General features: G+C 41.7%; 1 protein-coding gene across 10 annotated transcripts in view; it reads right to left on the bottom strand.

The window, feature by feature from the left end:
• The window catches only part of lhfpl2b (LHFPL tetraspan subfamily member 2b), a 208734-nt gene that overhangs the window by 97298 nt on the left and 93508 nt on the right, over positions 1 to 17928 (bottom strand). Inside the window, exon 1 of one of the 10 annotated variants that reach the window (XM_073048229.1) lies at positions 16567 to 16693. The exons of the other annotated variants lie outside the window; for them this stretch is intronic. The gene's annotated coding sequence lies outside the window, so the exon portion shown is untranslated. Of the gene's footprint in view, positions 1 to 16566; positions 16694 to 17928 lie in introns of those variants that run through there. 10 annotated transcript variants of the gene reach the window in all.

Below are 17928 nucleotides of genomic sequence, written 5' to 3'. Positions count from 1 at the left end.
TTCATGCTGCTGATAACAAAATGGAACAATGAGATTTAATAAGATATTTTCTATTCTGGTGAAAATAAGTAGATCATTTGGTCCCCTCTCCCTTCAATTATTTCAAAACTCAAAGGACTCCAATTAGAGTCTCTTAGACTTCAATGATACCGCTGCTCCCACATATCCTACCTGTCTGATTTCCCCCCCCTAATCTTTGCAGACACCATCATCCTTTTTGATATTTAACACCACTCACATTCAACCCTTTGTCTCCTTGCCCCAAACCCCTAAAGTTTTACTTTCGTGGGCACCCTGGAAGTGTTTATTTCTGAACTTTCCAGTTCCGATGAAAGGACACCAACTCGAAACATTAACTTTGTTGAATCCTGATGCTTTTATGACCTAAAGGTTCTTCAGAAGTCAAGAATGAGGCATAAAACTTATTGCGTATGGCCATTCTATTAAGCGTTACAAGAGTGGAAAACAAACAAAAAAAAACACACAGGCGGAGAGAACAAAGGAAAAGACAAAGGGAAAAAAATAGTCATGGTTGTCACATGCTCAGACTAGGGGTAACACAATTCTAGTGATAACAATTAACCTATAAAATGGCCAGATTTGAGTGGTGTAACACCTGCTGCTGAAATCTAAGGTTTCTAGAGAAAAAAGCAACTGTACTATAATTGCTAGCAACACACTGAGCAACTACATGTATATACAAGCAAGCACAGGAAAGTTAAGTTACAAGAAAAATATAAGAAAAATACCAAATTTACATCCTAATCCAAGAACTTGCAGCCTCTTGTGTCTCCTATTTGAGATTTATTGCAGATTCCCAGAATCTGCATTATTTTACTTTTTTTTAGACCAGGGACTAAATTATTATGACTGCCTGTTTAGGTTACAGAAGTGATATATTTATCTTGTATTTAAGCCAATTTGTCTTGGCATTAATACTATACAATTCAATTTTACTTTTAAGACCCCTAAAGTCTAGAAAAATATGAATTTCAAAATTCTCTCTATTCCTTCCAGTTCCATTTTACACATCAGCCACTCCATCTCTATAATTGCCACCAGGTCAAGAGCAATCCACGATTTCTGCAGTATCCCAGTTCTAGCCTTCGGTGCCTCTGACAAGTGGACCTCCAGCTGCCAAGGAACTAACCTATGGAACAACCCCAAATCTCTTTACCTTTCACATTCTCAGCATATTTAAATGCATCAAAGACCAACTTATTCTGATGCACTTGGGATGACTTACAATATTCCAATAGCCACAAGGATACAAACTTGATATTTTGTGATGGGATTTTGAAGTATCAGCAACAATACCAATAGTTGCTCTCCATGTGGATTGGTCAGTCGTCCATATCGGTCACTTCACACACACGCCCAGTAAAGACATCAAAAGGTGGTGTCTAGAGCAACGAACAAGAAGCTGGAGGAACTCAGCGAGTCGGGCAGCATTTGTAGAGAGAAATGAATGTTTAATGGACGGAATTCATAATCTTCATCAGAACCAAAAAGGTAAAGGGGAGGGACAGTATAAAATGGTGACGGGCAGGGCTAGCAAACAATAGATGGATCCAAGTGAGGAAGAATGACTGGCAGATGGAGGAGAGAAGAGTGGATCTGTCCAATGAGGCTGGGAGGAGACAGGTGGAAGCAAAGGGCTGGAGATGAAGGAATCTGACACGTATGATATGTGGAGTGTGGGACCAAGGAGGGTGGGGAACTCAGATAGGTGACATTAGAGAGGGATACTGTGGGAGAAGTGCGTGTGTGAATAGGTAGAAGGAATAGGTAGAGGAGGGGAAAGGAACAGTGTCGGAGGAACGGGATAGACCTAGTGAAGAAGAAAATAAAATGACATGGAGGGAACAATTCACCTAAAATTGGAGGATTCAACATTCACGTCGCCAGGCAGAACTTTAGGTGTTTTTCCTCTAGTTTGCAGTTGGACTCACCCTGGCAATAGAGAAGATGGAGGACAGACAGGTTGGTGTAGAAATTGGGAGGGAATTAAAATGGCTAGAAGGCAGGAGTTCCAGAACGTCACGGTGGACAGAGTGCTCGGTAAAGCAGGCACTTAGTCTGGTCTCACCAGTGTGGTCTCCTCTACATCGAGGACGCCAAGATGAAATAAAGAGTTGGAGGAGAGGGCTGGAAGAGCTGCTCAGGGTCTTGGAGAGTGGGGAGGGAGGTGATGCAGGAGCAGGTTGTAGGGGTTAGTGTCTGGGGAAGAGTAGGGATGAGCGGACCAGGGAATCTCAAGGTGCAGCAAATCAAAGAAAGCAAGTCAGCTGGTCATTTCACAGCCCATGCTTCCACAGGCAGGAGCCAGGAGGCCCCTTCACATATCACTACAATACAGTGTAAAATGCTTCCACAGGCAGGAGGCTCATTTGCAGTGCCCCTTCACATATCACTACAATACAGTGTAAAATGCTGACACAGTCCTGATGAAACATCGACTGTTTATTCCTACCCCCCCCCCCCCCCACCATAGATGTTGCTTGAGCTGCTGATTCCCTCAGCATTTTGTGCGTGTTGTTCAGGGAAGGGCAGAACTGGGGCTGGACGGGCACCTGAGTAATATTTAGTCTGAGACCAGACTGCCGGCACTGAACAGCCCCGGAAAAAATTAGCAGGAAATATTTCAGAGTCTAACCGCATTCTGAGCATGTAGTTTAAAATCATGCCAGGCAGAGACCAAGCCTTCATTAGAATTAAAATGGTTAAACGTTCTGAAGAGAAATATGAGCACATTGCAGAAAGGCAAGGAAGGCATTTCCAAAGTAAATTAATTTGTGCATCCAATGAACCATTCTCTGTCCCCAGCAGGAATCCTTCCATTTATCCTGAACTAACCACTGATTTTATTAATTAAATCGGCAGCTCAGACCCAAGTCCTGAGATTTCCACAATGACACTTGCATTAACTTGCCTACTGAGACTGCCGTGGAACTGTGAAGGGTGAGAGACACAGATAAAAATCTGTTCCATTAAGAATCTTTTCATTAGCGTTTGTGAAATATGAATGATAAAAGCTTTTATCATACTCAGATGTCCCAGGGCTTCATAAAGGCATAAGTAAAGACCAGCAGTGAGGCAAGGAAATGTCAATGGAAACAGTTTGACAAGAACAGCTGGCATTGAAAGGCTCCAAGGGGCAGAAAAATGCTGGAAGAAATTAGGAAGGAAATTCTAGTAAGTGGTACTTACACAGAAACAGAGGAGGGGAAATACTGAATGAGGGAAAATATGTTGGATGAAAATTACAGAGACAAAAGTGCATGTAAAGACTTGCATAATAGGAATCAGATTTAATGTCACTGATACATGTGGTGAAATTTGTTGATTTGTGGCAGCATTACAGCGCAATACAAAAAATACTAAAAATTACAATAAGAAACATTAAAATTAAATTAAGTTAGTGCAGAAAGACAGGAAAAACGGTGAGGTCGTGTTCATGGGTTGGATCACTGTCCATTGACAGTGGAGGGGTAGAAACTATTCCTAAAACATTGAATATGTGCCTTCAAACTCCTGTACCTCCGACCTGATGGTGGTAATAAGAAGAGAGCATGTCCTGGGTGAAGGGGTCTTTAATGATTGCCACAGGTAGAAATTAATTAATACAGAGTCTTACAGGATTTCAGAATCTAACACAAGAGAGTTTTTTTTCACTACAGAGTAATACAGTTATACATTCCATTCAGCATCTAAACAGTTAGCGATTACATTGTCACTTCCTTTAATATCTTAATATCTTGTACCTTAATAACTTCCTGTAGCATCAGACTCCAACTTAATAGCCACCTATTTTTATTCCTTTTCTTCAGCAAAACAAAACTAGAGAGTTGTGATCATAGCTTACGTGTATATTACAAAAGTTTATGCAAATACTAATCTTTATTTTACTTTCAAACTTAACAGTCAATCTTCCATGGTGTTGTCTTTATTATTTACATGCTTTGTCGAAATCCCTTAAAACTGGATCCTGTTAATTAAAGTGGCATCCCGTCAACCCTTGCCCCTTTTCCAGTTAACTCCCACGTGGTTAGCCTGCGTACTAGTGTGGAATAGGCTTTTGCATGCTCCTTTCATAGGAGTTATTTTATCAACAATGTTTTTCAAACGTAGCCCATTTTCTGAACGTCCACACAATTCTTTATTTTTAAGCAAGTCGTTAGTTTTATCTTCAGGACCCTTCATTCTATTTGTTGTCAGTTTAATATCTGCAAGCGATCCCTCTTTGTCCAAACAACATTTCAAATTCTGCCTCTTCACAGCACACCCTTGAATAACATTAGCGCGAGGGGCACCTTTACATTCCAAATCAAACTGTAATTGATTCGCAGGCACCGTGTTAACAAGCCATTGTCCCTTCAGCCTGGTTACTGCTTCTGACACCAATCCAGACTTTAAATTTTCTTCATTCTATTTAGGAACTACACTTTTCCCTTTCCCTTCAATAATAATATCCACATCACCACCTTTTATCTCCTCACTAACTTTTAACACACCTTCGAACACAAACAACTGGGAATTCTCACTTCCCACTAGTTCCAAGGTTAACCCTATCTTCACTGAACCAAGTCCATCTGACCCACAAGGACTGCATTCCTTTTTAACTGAATCAAATACCTCAGACTTCTCCTGAGTTTCATTACTAGGTTCAGTACCACGTGCATCCACATCTTGAACACACTCAAACGGGACATCTGCCTCTTCCAGGCTTTCAATACCCGTACCCTTTTCAAATTCTAAGTTCCCCTGATCCTCCCAGTTACTCTCTGGGCAACTCCCTTCCGGAGTAAACTCAACCCTGCGGGCTGAAACAACCTCATCTGCTAACCCAGCAGACTCCTTCAAGGTAAGGGCATCCTTTTCCTCTAGGACTGCCCTCATTTCATTATCGGGAACACCTTTGAAATTTTCAACTTCTTCAAACAGTTCTGTCAAGCCAGACAGATCATCCATGTCCAACCCTGGACCTTCTAACAGCCTTATCTGTTTCTCATTTTTACTCCGTGCCTCTATAAATTTCCTCCTGGCTAAGGGTAGGTCTACCTCCTCTCCCTTACTCTCTTTCACCTCCCTATTCTCCATTTTACCACCCTCTAACCCCTCTTGGTACAGGGTCGGTAAAAACGCCCCAGCCGAATCGATACTGGCCTGAATTAAACTGGTCTCTTTCTCAGCTGCCTTTCTCGACATGCTGCGAGTGGTCACGCATGCGGGATAGATCTTGGAACCTAGGGGCGGGTCCTCAACACTTACAGGCTGGCTCGTCAGCTCCATGGCCGACCAAACTTCACCACCAGCTAAATCGTTACCCAGAAGGACGTCTACATCAGTTCTCGGAAATTCTGATCGCACCCCTATTTCAACTGATCCAGATACCAGCTCACAATTTATAATGATCCTATGCAAAGGCACAGCTTCTGTCCCTTTTCCTATGCCTCTCAAAACTACCTCTCCCATCTCAGGACCAAAATCTAGTACCTTACTGAGAATCAATGACTGCTCAGCTCCAGTATCTCTCCAGATCCGCACTGGAACTGGTGTTTCTCCCTCTTTCACAGACACGGTCCCTTCTGAAATAAATTTCTCACGCCCCTCTCGTATTCAATCTACCTGGGGCTTTCTCGTCGATTTACTGATCAACACAACACACCCTGTAGGGACTGCTGCTTTCCCTTTTCCTGTCTCCTTCCTCGGAGCAAAGCACTTAGATGCAATATGACCCACCTTTCCACAATTAAAACAGGTCAAGCCAGGACCCCTCCTGCCGTCTTGCCTTTCTTCCTCCTTATTTTTACCACTAGCTCCCGGCTGAATCTCTGCCTCAGCCAGTGGGCTTTCTCTACTGTTCCTACGGTCTTTCTGGTAACTCTTATTCGAGGAAAACTTTGTCTTGTGGGTTAGGGCATATTCATCAGCGAACCTAGCAAATTCGGAGATGGACTTATTCGGCTTCTCGTTCAAATACATCTGGATATCATCCGAAACACAACCTTTATATTCCTCAATCAGAATTAACTCCCTTAAACGCTGAAAATCTTCTTCCACCATTTCTGCTGCACACCAATGATCCAAGAGCACACCCTTCTCATAGGCAAATTTTGCATACGTCTGATTCCACACTTTCTTTAAATTTCTGAACTTTTGTCTATAGGCCTCAGGTACCAATTCGTAGGCCTGAAGAATGGCCTCTTTTACTTCCTCATAATTCCCATACTCCTCCTCCTCCACAGACAATGCCGCATATGCTCGTTGTGCCTTCCCTTTTAACACACTTTGTAACAGCTCCACCCACTGATCTCTGGGCCACTTCTGACTCACTGCCACCTTTTCAAAATGTAAGAAATAACTATCAACATCCGTCTCCTCGAACGGAGGTACTAACCTAAACTCCCTACTAACATTGAACCGCTCCTCTCGGTCTGGCCCTTGAGCTCTTCGCTCTTTCCTTAACTTCTCCATGTCCAGCTCATGTTGCCTCTGTTTCTCCTTCTCCTCATACTCCCTCTGCTTTTCAGCTCTTTCCTTTTCAGCTCTTTCCTTCTCCTTTTCAGCTGCTTCCAGCTGTTTTAACCTAATTTCATGTTCCAACCTTAATTTTTCCAACTCTAACTGAGCCGTCCCACTAGCTGGTACCTTTTCAGGGATATTTTCCAATATCTCAGCCGAAAACATATTCTTCACAATATAATACTGAGTTATGGCCCTCCGCACCTCCCGCTTTTTCATTGACAACCTCACCTCTGCGAGATTTAGTCCTTTCGCAATATTTATCAAGTCCGACTTTGTGGCAGCCTCTAGCGCCTCTGGAGTCGGGTTTTTTATAAATTCGTCTACGTCCATCTTTGCTGGCTTCCTGTCTGGTTACCTGCGCAACCAGATCCAAGTTTGGACTTAAAAGCCCGATTTACTGGCCCTCCAATTTGGTATCAAATCCCAGACGAGCCCCCAAGTTGTTACGAACCCCGTAACTGGGTTACTTACCAGCAAAGATAGAGACGTCCGTTGGAGTCTGATGATACTATTTTTAACAGTATTTATTAGTAAAAATACACAAAAATATCAATGCAAATATACAGATAATATACGTCATCAATACTAAACCTAAAAGTGCAGGTATAATAATAAACAATAAGAAATAAGCTCTATCGTTGTCTAGGGGATAATGAATTGTCCGATGGAAATATAAAGTTCGCTTCAGTTCACACAGGCTGCCGTCGTTTGTTTATCGCTGTGTTGCAATTATTGGAGAGAGAGAGATAGGAGAATGGGAACAGTTACCGCTACGGGTTTTTCCAACCTTCCTTTATGATTTCAATCCGCCAGGTGTCTCGTTGTCGTGGCCGTTCAAGTGTGACCTCTCCTTTAGCTAAACCGTTCTTCTGTGATGAGCCCGCCACCCAGGCAAGGGAGGACGCACACGAGCTCCTACCAGCTTTCGCTATAAAACGCTGTCACTGGATTTCTAGCGTTTCTCCTGGTGCGTCTGAGGGGTGTTTCCCCAGACCCTCCTTTTATCCTCACTCACGGGGTCTCAGATGTCAATCAAGTTGGGATGATGCAATCCCTCAACCAGACTACTCTGGTTGTCCCCTGAGGAGTTTCAATGAATAGTACAGTACTCAATACACAATCCCTTCTCCAAGATTCAATAGCAGTAGTCAGTGGTTCCGTTCCGCTTATGTCAGGAGACATTCCACCTGGTTGTGTATTCTGCGTTGTCTATGGCAACTGCCTTTGCTGTGATCCTGCGTCTCGCTCTCTCATTATTGACATATGAGTATCTCACTCATTTCCTGGGTCTCAGACCCGAAATAATAGCGATCTTGCGATTCTCAAAGGGGGGGGGGGGGCGGGCATTGGCGATTCTGGACCCTTCTGTCCATCAGATTTGCTCCTCATTCGTAACAATATAATCATTATCAAATTACTTTTTCTGGTGAACTCAATAGGAGGGGGAAAAGGCCAGCTCAGCCCCTCAAGCCTGCCGTACCATTCAATATGTTTATGATTGATCAGCCCCTGGGCTTCAACTCCTGTATGTTCCCTGTTTTCCAAATCTTTCAGGCAATTCCCAGTGGGCTCACACAACAGAGATTCACCACCGTCTGCAAAAAGTCCCTACATAACTCAAGTCCCTTGATCTTGTAATACACGCAAAATACTAGAGGAATTCAGCAGGTCAGGCAGTATCTACGGAGAGGAATGGAGGGGAACAGTCAATGTTTACGCCGAGACCCTTCAACACCTTGTAACTATGTTCCCTTGTTCAAGATTCTTCCCTCAGTCTTCTGAGCACTGAAGCATATAGATCCAACTGTGCTAGAATGGACAGTCCTCTCACCTCAAGAATTATAATGAGGCTCTCTTGGATGCTTACGATGCCAATATAATCCTCTCTTAAATAAGGGGACCAAGACTCCGCACAGCAGATAGAGCCCCAGATGTACAAAGACATCCTATATTTTCTGCGTTGCAAATGATTACTCATAAAAGTACTTCCAGTGTTGTGAAGTGCTTTGGGACATTCTGACAGTGTGAAAGCTGCCACACAAATTAAAATCTTCAATTTTCTAAGTTCAAAAGGGCTGGGCCACACAAGGCAAGACAGAGGAATGACCAGATGCCTATATTCAAAAATAAAAACTGATTGGTAGCGTTTTATTTGAAATGTTAATGCTCAAAAGTTAACAAACTGTTTCTAAATTGTAGCTATACTGTATGTCAAGGAACATTATAGTTAGGAAAATTTGCATGAAACTTGTTTCTTAAAAACATTAACTCTGCCATAAGCATGTTAAGGTCAAATCTTCAAATTTAGAAAATACCTATCTTCACCTTAAGAAATAATAGCATCCACTAATGGCAACAAACAATCTGCTGGAGGAACTCAGCAGGTCAAGCAGAATTAGTGGAAGGAAAAAAATTGTCACTGTTCTGGGCCAAACCCTCACATCCAGGTTGCATCCATCGTACTCCATCACTGTCTTTTCTTAATGCAACCAACACACACAAAATGCTGGAGGAACTCAAGAGGCCAGGCAGCGTCTATGGAAAAGACGTTCTGGGCTGAGACCCTTCATCAGGACTGGAAAAAAGATGAGACGTTAGAGCAGGAAGGTAGAGGGAGGGGAGGAAGGAAAAGGTGGTAGGTGTTAGGTGAAGCCTAACAGGTGAAGAAAAGAGCTAGGTAGTAGATTGGGCTGGAGAAGGAAGAATCTGGTAAGAGAGGGTAGAAGACATGGGAGAAAGGGAAAAGGGAGGAACACCAAAGGGAGGTGCAATGGGGGGGGGGGCAATAACCAGAAGTTTGAGTAAGGAGATAATGCTGAGGTTTTATAAGACACTAGTCTGGCCACACTTAGAGCACTGTCAACAGTTTTGGGCCCCATATCTCAGAAAGGATGTGTTCTCATTGGAAAGAGTCCAGAAAAGGCTCACAAGGATGATTCTGGGAATGAAGGGGTTAACATGAGCACTGTTTGGCATCTTTGGGCCTGTATTCAATGGAATTTAGAAGATTGTGTGGGGACCTCATTGAAACCTACTGAATGTTGTAAGGACTAGATAGGGTGGATTTGGAGAGGATGTTTCCGACAGTGGGGGCATCCAGAACTAGACGGCACAGCCTCAAAATTGAGGGGTGACCTTTTAGAACAAAGGTAAGGAGGAATTTTTTTGTAGCCAGAGAGTAGTGAATCTGTGGAATGATCTGCCACAGACTGTGGTGGAGGCCGAGTCGGTGGCTATATTTAAGGCAGAAGTTGATCGTTTCCTGATTGGTCAGGGCATCAAAGGATATGGCTAGAAGGCTGGCATATGGGGTTGAGTGGGATCTGGGATCAGCCCTGATGGAATGGCAGAGCTGACTCAATGGGTTGAATGGCTTAATTCTGCTCCCATGTCTTATGATCTAAATCAATGTTCATGCCATCTGGTTCAAGGCTACAGAGATGGAATTCAAGCTCCTCCAACCCAAGTGTGGCTCCATCGCGGTAGTAGGGGAGGCCTTAGACTGACATGTTGGAATGGGAATGGGAAATAGAATGGAAATGGGTGGCCACCAGGGGATCCCGCTTTTTTTGGCGTAGGTACTCGGTGAAGCGGTCTACCAATCTCTTGTCTTTCATTAATGGCTTGTCACCCAACACTACATATAATTATGCACGTAACAAAGAAAACAGCCTCACATATGCCACAGAGACTGCACATAACCGGACATTTGTAAACAGCATCTTTGTCTGAAAAATTTACGTATTTATTGAGGGTTAATTCTGGTTCTCATTTAGCTAGTCTGTTTTATATATTAATGTGTACTAATGCTTAGCATATTCTTTTCTCACCTATAAATGTTTTAACATGCAAGATCAATCCCAACACCTCCTTTGATGGGGATGGGAGGGTATGATGGACATTTCACATAATAAAACCCCAAATTATTGCAAGTGCAGGCAAAAAGGTAGAAACTAAAGAGCATCCTCAACATACTTGATTCTGATGAGCAACCAATCTAAAATGTAGAATGTAATCTTATCTAATGTAACACAATCTGATCATCTCGAAGATAATCTTTAATAAAAGTCTTGGCAGACCACAACCCCCTCGCCAACAACCATGTAGAGATGAGCAAAAACTTGGGGTTTCTGTTTGAGAGTTTGCTTATAAAAACTGTTGCTTCACCAAAAAAGCTTGTGTTTACAAAAAAAATGCAATAAATGGCTTATTATAGAAAAACTCAAATACTTTATCCTTCTGTAATTACTGTAATTCACCCTCAAATGAGGAGAAACTCCAAATTTCAACGTTATGTCAATAGCACAACCACTAATGGCCTCCTATTTAAAAATGTATGTTTCTTTACATCTCCCTGTTGGTTACAGATCACAAGCAAGCATCATTAAAAGTCATTTGAAGGGGAAGTCAGTTAATAATCAGCAACATTATTTCTTTTTCAAAACCGTAATCAAGAAAATAACATTTCTGACCCAAGTTGAAGAGCTTCACACCCTCCAGCTACAGTGAAAGAGTGTATGACAGATGCATGGAGACTCTTGACGGGTATTCTAAATGGGGCAAACTCTTTAAAAGCCCATTACTACTCACCTTGGGCAAGGGAGAACTGGGCAGCTTTTTGAAAGCAAAGTGCAGGACTAACTAGGTTTCTTTTTGAGAATTCCGAGTGTCTTGCTTCTAGTGATGTTCCTAAACATCAAAGGAAGGACATAAAGATAAGAGATTCTACAGATGCTGGAAATCCAGAGTAATACACATAACCTGCTGGAGGAACTCAGTAGATCAGGCAGAATCTATGATAAGGAAAAAAAGAGTCAATGTTTTGGAACGCAACTCTTCATCAGGACAAAGGCCTTGGAGAGGGTATGGATCAGATTCACTAGGACACTGCCTGGATTAGAGAACTAATAGCTACAAGGAGAGGAAGGACAACATTTTCTCTGGAGACTTAGTGCAACCTGCTAGAAATATATAGATTATGAGAGGCTTAGGTAGGGTAGGTAGGCATTTACCACCCCAACCCCCAGGTGCAAATATCAAACACTGGAGGTTGTGGCTATAAGGTAAGGGGAAGGGAGAAATTTAGTTTAGGAGGCAAATTACCTCAGATAGTTGGAACATGCTGCCAGGGGAAGCAGAAATGATAACAATGTTTAAGAGGCACTTAGAGACAGGTACATAAATAGGCGATGGATATAGGCCAAGCGTAGGCAATTAGGATTAGGTTCGATGGGCATCAGCACAAACATTATGAGCGAAAGGACCTGTTCCATGTGTTTATGTTTTAACACTGCAATAATAAAAGGATTTGGCACCATGGGTCAGCTCGACCAATCAGAAAAATATTGCTCAAGACCAACAAGAGACTAATTAGTAATAAACCACTCTGACAGAACGAGCTATAGGAATGGGTAAGCAGTATCCAATTAGGGTTCTAGATAAGCAGAGTGAATCATCTTCAGCTCATTACACAATCAACATTCTCAGCAGTCACCAAGATTCATGCTTTAACACACCTAAGCAGTGAATCTGGGACTGCATGGAATGATATCAAGGTGAACTCTGTTATTTCCCTGCTCCACTGGCCATATCATTACAGTTGCAGGGTCAATAATATCCTCTGCTTTATCTTTTAACAGCTAACAACACAAAGCAGCTGTTTGTGGTTTTTGGAACCATACACCTTTAACAAGAGAAACGTTGTGTGATAGACCATCTCCTGTGGTGCTTATGATTCTTGCAATGTTCTGGAGTGGAGGCAATTCTTGTGCTATTATGGGAAGTGAAAGCTAAAATTCTGGTCCATTGGAATGAAGCAGTCACCAGTTCCCCATTCAATAGTTCCACTTATGCAACGGGTAAAGCCTCTTCATGGATCTGGTCCATCTCCATTTACTTTTCAAGACTTCGTTGAATTAACAAGAGTTGAAAGTCAATTTTTCAGAATGACAAGTCATTCTGCCAATGCCTTTGCCATACAATGTGGATGGATTTGCCAACAGAAACCTACCATTTTAAACTCTTGTTTAGCATTGTAAAGCATAGCAAACAGTCATGCCATTGGTCATCACTGATGAAAGAAAGGATAAAATATTCTGTTGCCTTTAGTGAACAATGGGGAAAACCTTAGGAGGTTTAGGAAATATCCAATTAGAACAGAGATGAGGAAGAATTTCTTTAGCCAGATGGCGGTGAATCTGTGGAATTCAGTTGCTATAGTCATTGGGTATATTTAAACCGGAGGTTGATAGGTTCTTGATTAGCAAGGGCATCAAAGTTTACAGCGAGAAGGCGGGAGAATGGGATTGAGAGGGATGATACATCAACCATAATGGAATGGCAGAGCAGACTCAATGACTCAATGGCTTAATTCTGCACCTCCCTCTTATGGTCTAAATCTTCCTTTTCCTTGCATTCTGCTGTCTGTTTCCAGAATTTTCCAATTCACAAAGGCTTTCTTTCTTTTTGTCAGCTGCCATGTTCCTTTACCAGTTTTTGCTCTGACTCTCAGTGGCCACTTTATTAGGGACACTTGTACACAAGCTTGTTAATGCAAATATCTAATCAACCAATTATTTAGCCGCAACTTAATGCACAAAAGCATGCAGACATAGTCAAGAGATTCAGTTGTTCAGACCAAACATCAAAACAGGGAAGAAATGTAATGCAAGTTACTTTGACCATGAAATGGTTGTTGGTGCCAGAGAAGATGGTGAGAAGGTGGTGTGAGCATGTCAAGAACTGTTGATCTTGTGGGATTTCCATGCACAATCATCCCTAGAATTTACAGAGAATGGTGCAAGAAACCTAAACACTTCCAGTGAGCGGTAATTTTGTGGGTGAAAGGCCTTGTTAATGAGACAAGTCGGAGGAGAATGGCCAGACTGGTTCAAACTGACAGAAAGACAACAGTAACTCAAACAACCACATGTTACAACAGTGGTGTGCAGAAGAGCATCCCTGAATGCACAACGCATTGAACCTTGAAGTGAATGGGCTGCAGCAACCGAAGATCATGCACATACGCTAGATGGCCAATTCGGTAGGTACAGGAGATACCTAATAAAATGGTTACTGAGCATACGTGCTGTGTGAGGCCTCAATCAATTCCCACTGATTTACTCTTTGTAAATAAATTGCCATTTTCCACTGTATGTTCAATCTTGAGCAGCAGAACACAGTCCTGCGAGAAACACACTCTGGGGAGTGCAATCTACCAACTGTCACACTGAATAATCAGAGAGTTATAGGGCAGGAAGTATAGAATTACCAGCAATACTGTGATCATCACTGGCTTCACATCGATATGCTGCATAAGCAGTTCTCGTCATAAAACAGAACTTTTTTATTATACAGTTGAAACCACATCACATGGGACTACATCTCAGGAAAGACTGCATTATGGTTACAATTACAGTTGATTCTGGAGCTTTCAATAGCAATGATAAAACGTGGCTGGATACTCGTAGGGAGCATTTGCCTCTCATGGAAAATTCAGGAATGCGCTTACTTAATACACAGCATTGTGGAAGATTATAAATAGGTAATGCTCTGAAGTTACACATGTACTAGAAAGTAACATGTTTGTATGAAATTCCTTTGTATACAATGTTAACAGTGGTCAATAGTCCATTTATAGATAAACAAGTAGCAGAGCTGCCCATGTCGTAGAATGCTCATCTTGGAGTCAGAAGGTTAAATTTTGAAAGTCTGCCAGGACTGGGGCATACTACCTAGAGTAACCTTTCAACGAAAGAACTGTATTGCTGAAGGCCTCAATGTTTGGATGATATGCTGCATAAAGGTTTGCTAAACAGTTGGGAGTTAAAAAGTTCCATGCCACTATTTGAAGAGAGCAGGGAAAAGGAAGAGAACACTCCATTTGCCAGATGGAGTGAATTTGCCTTCACTGTTAGCCACGGCAACTCTATAACTGGCTTCTCCCCAAGTCTTCTGACATCCCTTCTTCCCACATAAGTTTCAAAATCCGCTTTTAAGAGAGTTGTCTCCGTGCTTTGGCCAATATTCTTACCTCAGCTAAAAATAGTTTAGCTCCTCGTGATCTTTATTGCAAGATATAAGAGACTTTGCTGCACTGAATGGCTGCCTCACACATGTCCATGGAGACCATTATACAAAATAGAAACAAGTCCTTTAGCCCAATTTGTCCATGCTAACCAAGGTCAACTACCTGAGCTCGTCCCATTTGCCACTATCATTCTAAACTTTCCCTACCCATGAACCTACTAAATGTGTTTTAAACATAATTGTACCCGTATCTACTACTTTGTCTCACACACACACACACACACACACACACACACACACACACACACACACACACACACACACACACACACACACACACACACACACACACACACACACACTGTGAAAAAACATGTCTCTTGTGTCCCATTTAAATCTGTCCCCTATCACATTAAAACTATTTCCTTTACCTTGGTATGTCCTTGCTTCCCAACATGTTTCCCTGTACCAGTCGCTTTTAGAATGTATAAAGAACCAAAAGAAAGCATTACATAAATCCGAGTTCACTATCTTCCTCCCAGTGGGCCTTATCATTTCAAGGGCCGAGGTTCATAGATACATTTTATCTTCTGTGGGTGGCACTTCACATAGGCCAGATGAAAACTAACCAGGTCCAGACAAAACCAAACCTTTTCAGAGTGTTTCAAAAATTCTTTAAGGAAAGAGCGGCCAGTTGTCTCGGACTGGTGCAGTTTGCACAAGCTGCCAGTACTGTATGATTTTACACAAAAGTTATGCACCCAACCACAATTGGAAGCAAGGGTCAGAGGTCAAACCATAAAAATATTCTGAACTTGTACTTTAATTCAGCTCCATTTTTGCAAATAAAAGTCCTTCTCAACCCCAGGACTGTGCTCCCCTCTCATTCCCAAACAGTTGCCAATCTGGTGATGGGATACCCAGAGCAGCCACAGAGTTGGGTTTCTGTGTCCTTCTCAGTGGAATGCACCATATCACATTTCAACTTTGGCAACAACTAAAGCACTTGGAAATGGTGACCGAGAAATTCATTAGCACAACTCCAAAACAGAAGTATTTAGATGCTTAAAATTGACTAAACCCAGAGTAGAATAATTTTATGTACATTTCTGTCTGTCTTAGCATGTCTGCCTTTTGAGATTTTCCTTTGCCTTAGAACACCCCCTAACAACATCAATCATGGTTCAACACATTAAATTCATTAGCAGTGAAATCTTTAACCTCTCTGGTATGGGAAAACAAAAGTCCTTATTTACTCAGAATAACTAGGTTTTATAAACATTGTATTTTTTGAAGCCATGCTACTTGAAAGGCCCTTTACAATACACAGAAATTTGTGCTCTCAAACACATCATGTATCCGTACGTTGACTGGTCACAGTGGTTCATTCTCAATTTCCTAGCTCAGTCTGCTGCTGATCTCGGTCACATTCAACATTAAAGCAGAGAAATTTAATATCAGGAAGTTCTTATTCACTCAATGTCATGAACACATAAAATGGACTTCCGTAGAGAACTGGAAATACTGGAATTATTTATTCACAGCTGGCTGCCAGAATGAAGGCAACCGTAATGACATCAAGAGCGCTGGAAATGGATGAAGTAGATATAGGACAAACTATACACTAAAACAGGTTATATGAATCTATAGGCCAACTAATAATGCAAAGAGACTCAAGTTTCAGAGGAACACTATAGAAAGATGCAATCAAGAATTTCAGATATTCTAATCTAGACTGGGATAGTTACACCAAGTGAACTTTGTTTATCATTATATTTCCAGTCCAGTGAGAAAGGAAGTTGTATTAGATCCAAGGCAAATAGGTAGAGAATATTCCATTGGGAACAGTGTTCATAATGCTAGTGCATTTAAACCAGCATTTCCCAATCTTTTTTAGTCTAACTTCCCTCCCCCCACCCCAACTCCCAAGCACTTTCATACTGAGGCACAATATAAATTCCAGCATCCTCATAGTGTATAAACATGTCTAGCAAATGCCAACATGAGTACCTGTGCGCTGTACAGCCGCTTCAATATCAATGTGATCCTTGAGCTTGATGGATTTTAGCAAGAGTTGAAATATCTGGTTCAAGTTGTGACAGCAAAAGCTTCAAGTCCTCATGCATAACAGTGTCCAAGTTGTTCCTGTTTTTGAGCATGTGGTTCACTGTACTGAAGTCTCTTTCAACAAGATAGGATGGAAATGCAAAGAACAGCAGTTTGGCTCTTCTCTAAAGACATGGAAACTTTGTATGACAGTGTAGCCACATGCCACAAAAGCTGACATTTTTGAAAAGCATTTTTGCTGCTTCATCATTCTGAATTTCAATTTCCTCTTGCAAGTTCTCTGCCTGTTCTTCCACCTTGCAAAGAAATGGGTTAATTACCCAGTCCAAAATTTCCCGATCATTCAAATCCTTGAATCAATTCTGTAAGTCCTTCTACAGAGACTACAGGTGTAAGCAGTACTCTTGAAAATCACCATCTGTGAAAGAGTGCCATACTTTTCGTGCAGGGAGACTGTGAGGACATTCTTCTCTCAATGCTTTGCTTATACATTTCAAATTTTCCAATAAAAGTGGACAGTGCACTTTTTGGCTGGATTAACTTGAAATTCTCACTATGCAGTTTCATATTTAGAATGTTCATTTTGTCAAACAGATCGGTTAGGTATGCCACATCTCCACATAGAAGTTCAATCTTGTTTCCCAAGCTCGTGACGACTTTGAGCAAAAATTCAACTAAGTTAAAAAGATCAAAGAAACATTTTAACCTTCACTTCAGTGTGAAAAAGCAAGTGTTCAAACTCTTCATCGCATAGCTGGTGAAATATTCTGCTATTTAATGGATGAGCTTCAATTTTGTTGATAGCAGATATTACAAGAGTCATGCTTGAAAAAAGTTGTTGGCTGAGGCTTTCGGCTGCGAGCTGTTGATGATGAATGCAGCAAAGGATTACCAACAGACTTGGAATTTCTTTTCTCATAAATACCCCTGACCAGCATGGCAACCTGACATATATTGAGCTTCATCTATATCCTCAACGTCCACCTTTATCTTCAATATTCATTTTGATATTTGTTTTTTCAAAAAACTTTTGGACAAGATAATCTCTTCATAAACTTTTCCATTTTTGACAAACTGTACATATGCCATTAGTATTGCCTCATTATCTCACATAGTAAATTCATCCAGTTGTATCCCAAATGCAGTCGGCCCTACTTATCTGTGGGGGGTTGGTTCCCTGCGGATACCAAAATTCGCAGATGCTCAAGTCCCTTATTTAACATGTATCAGTGTGGTGGTCTTTAGGACCCAGCGGAACCCCGGACTTTATTTAACATGTCTCCATGTGGTGGACATTAGGGCCTG

Source organism: Hemitrygon akajei, chromosome 6 (assembly GCF_048418815.1).
Source record: "Hemitrygon akajei chromosome 6, sHemAka1.3, whole genome shotgun sequence".
NCBI lineage: Eukaryota > Metazoa > Chordata > Chondrichthyes > Myliobatiformes > Dasyatidae > Hemitrygon > Hemitrygon akajei.
The sequence above is the reverse complement of the archived record's forward strand: the minus strand, read 5'-3'. Positions and strand labels throughout refer to the sequence as shown.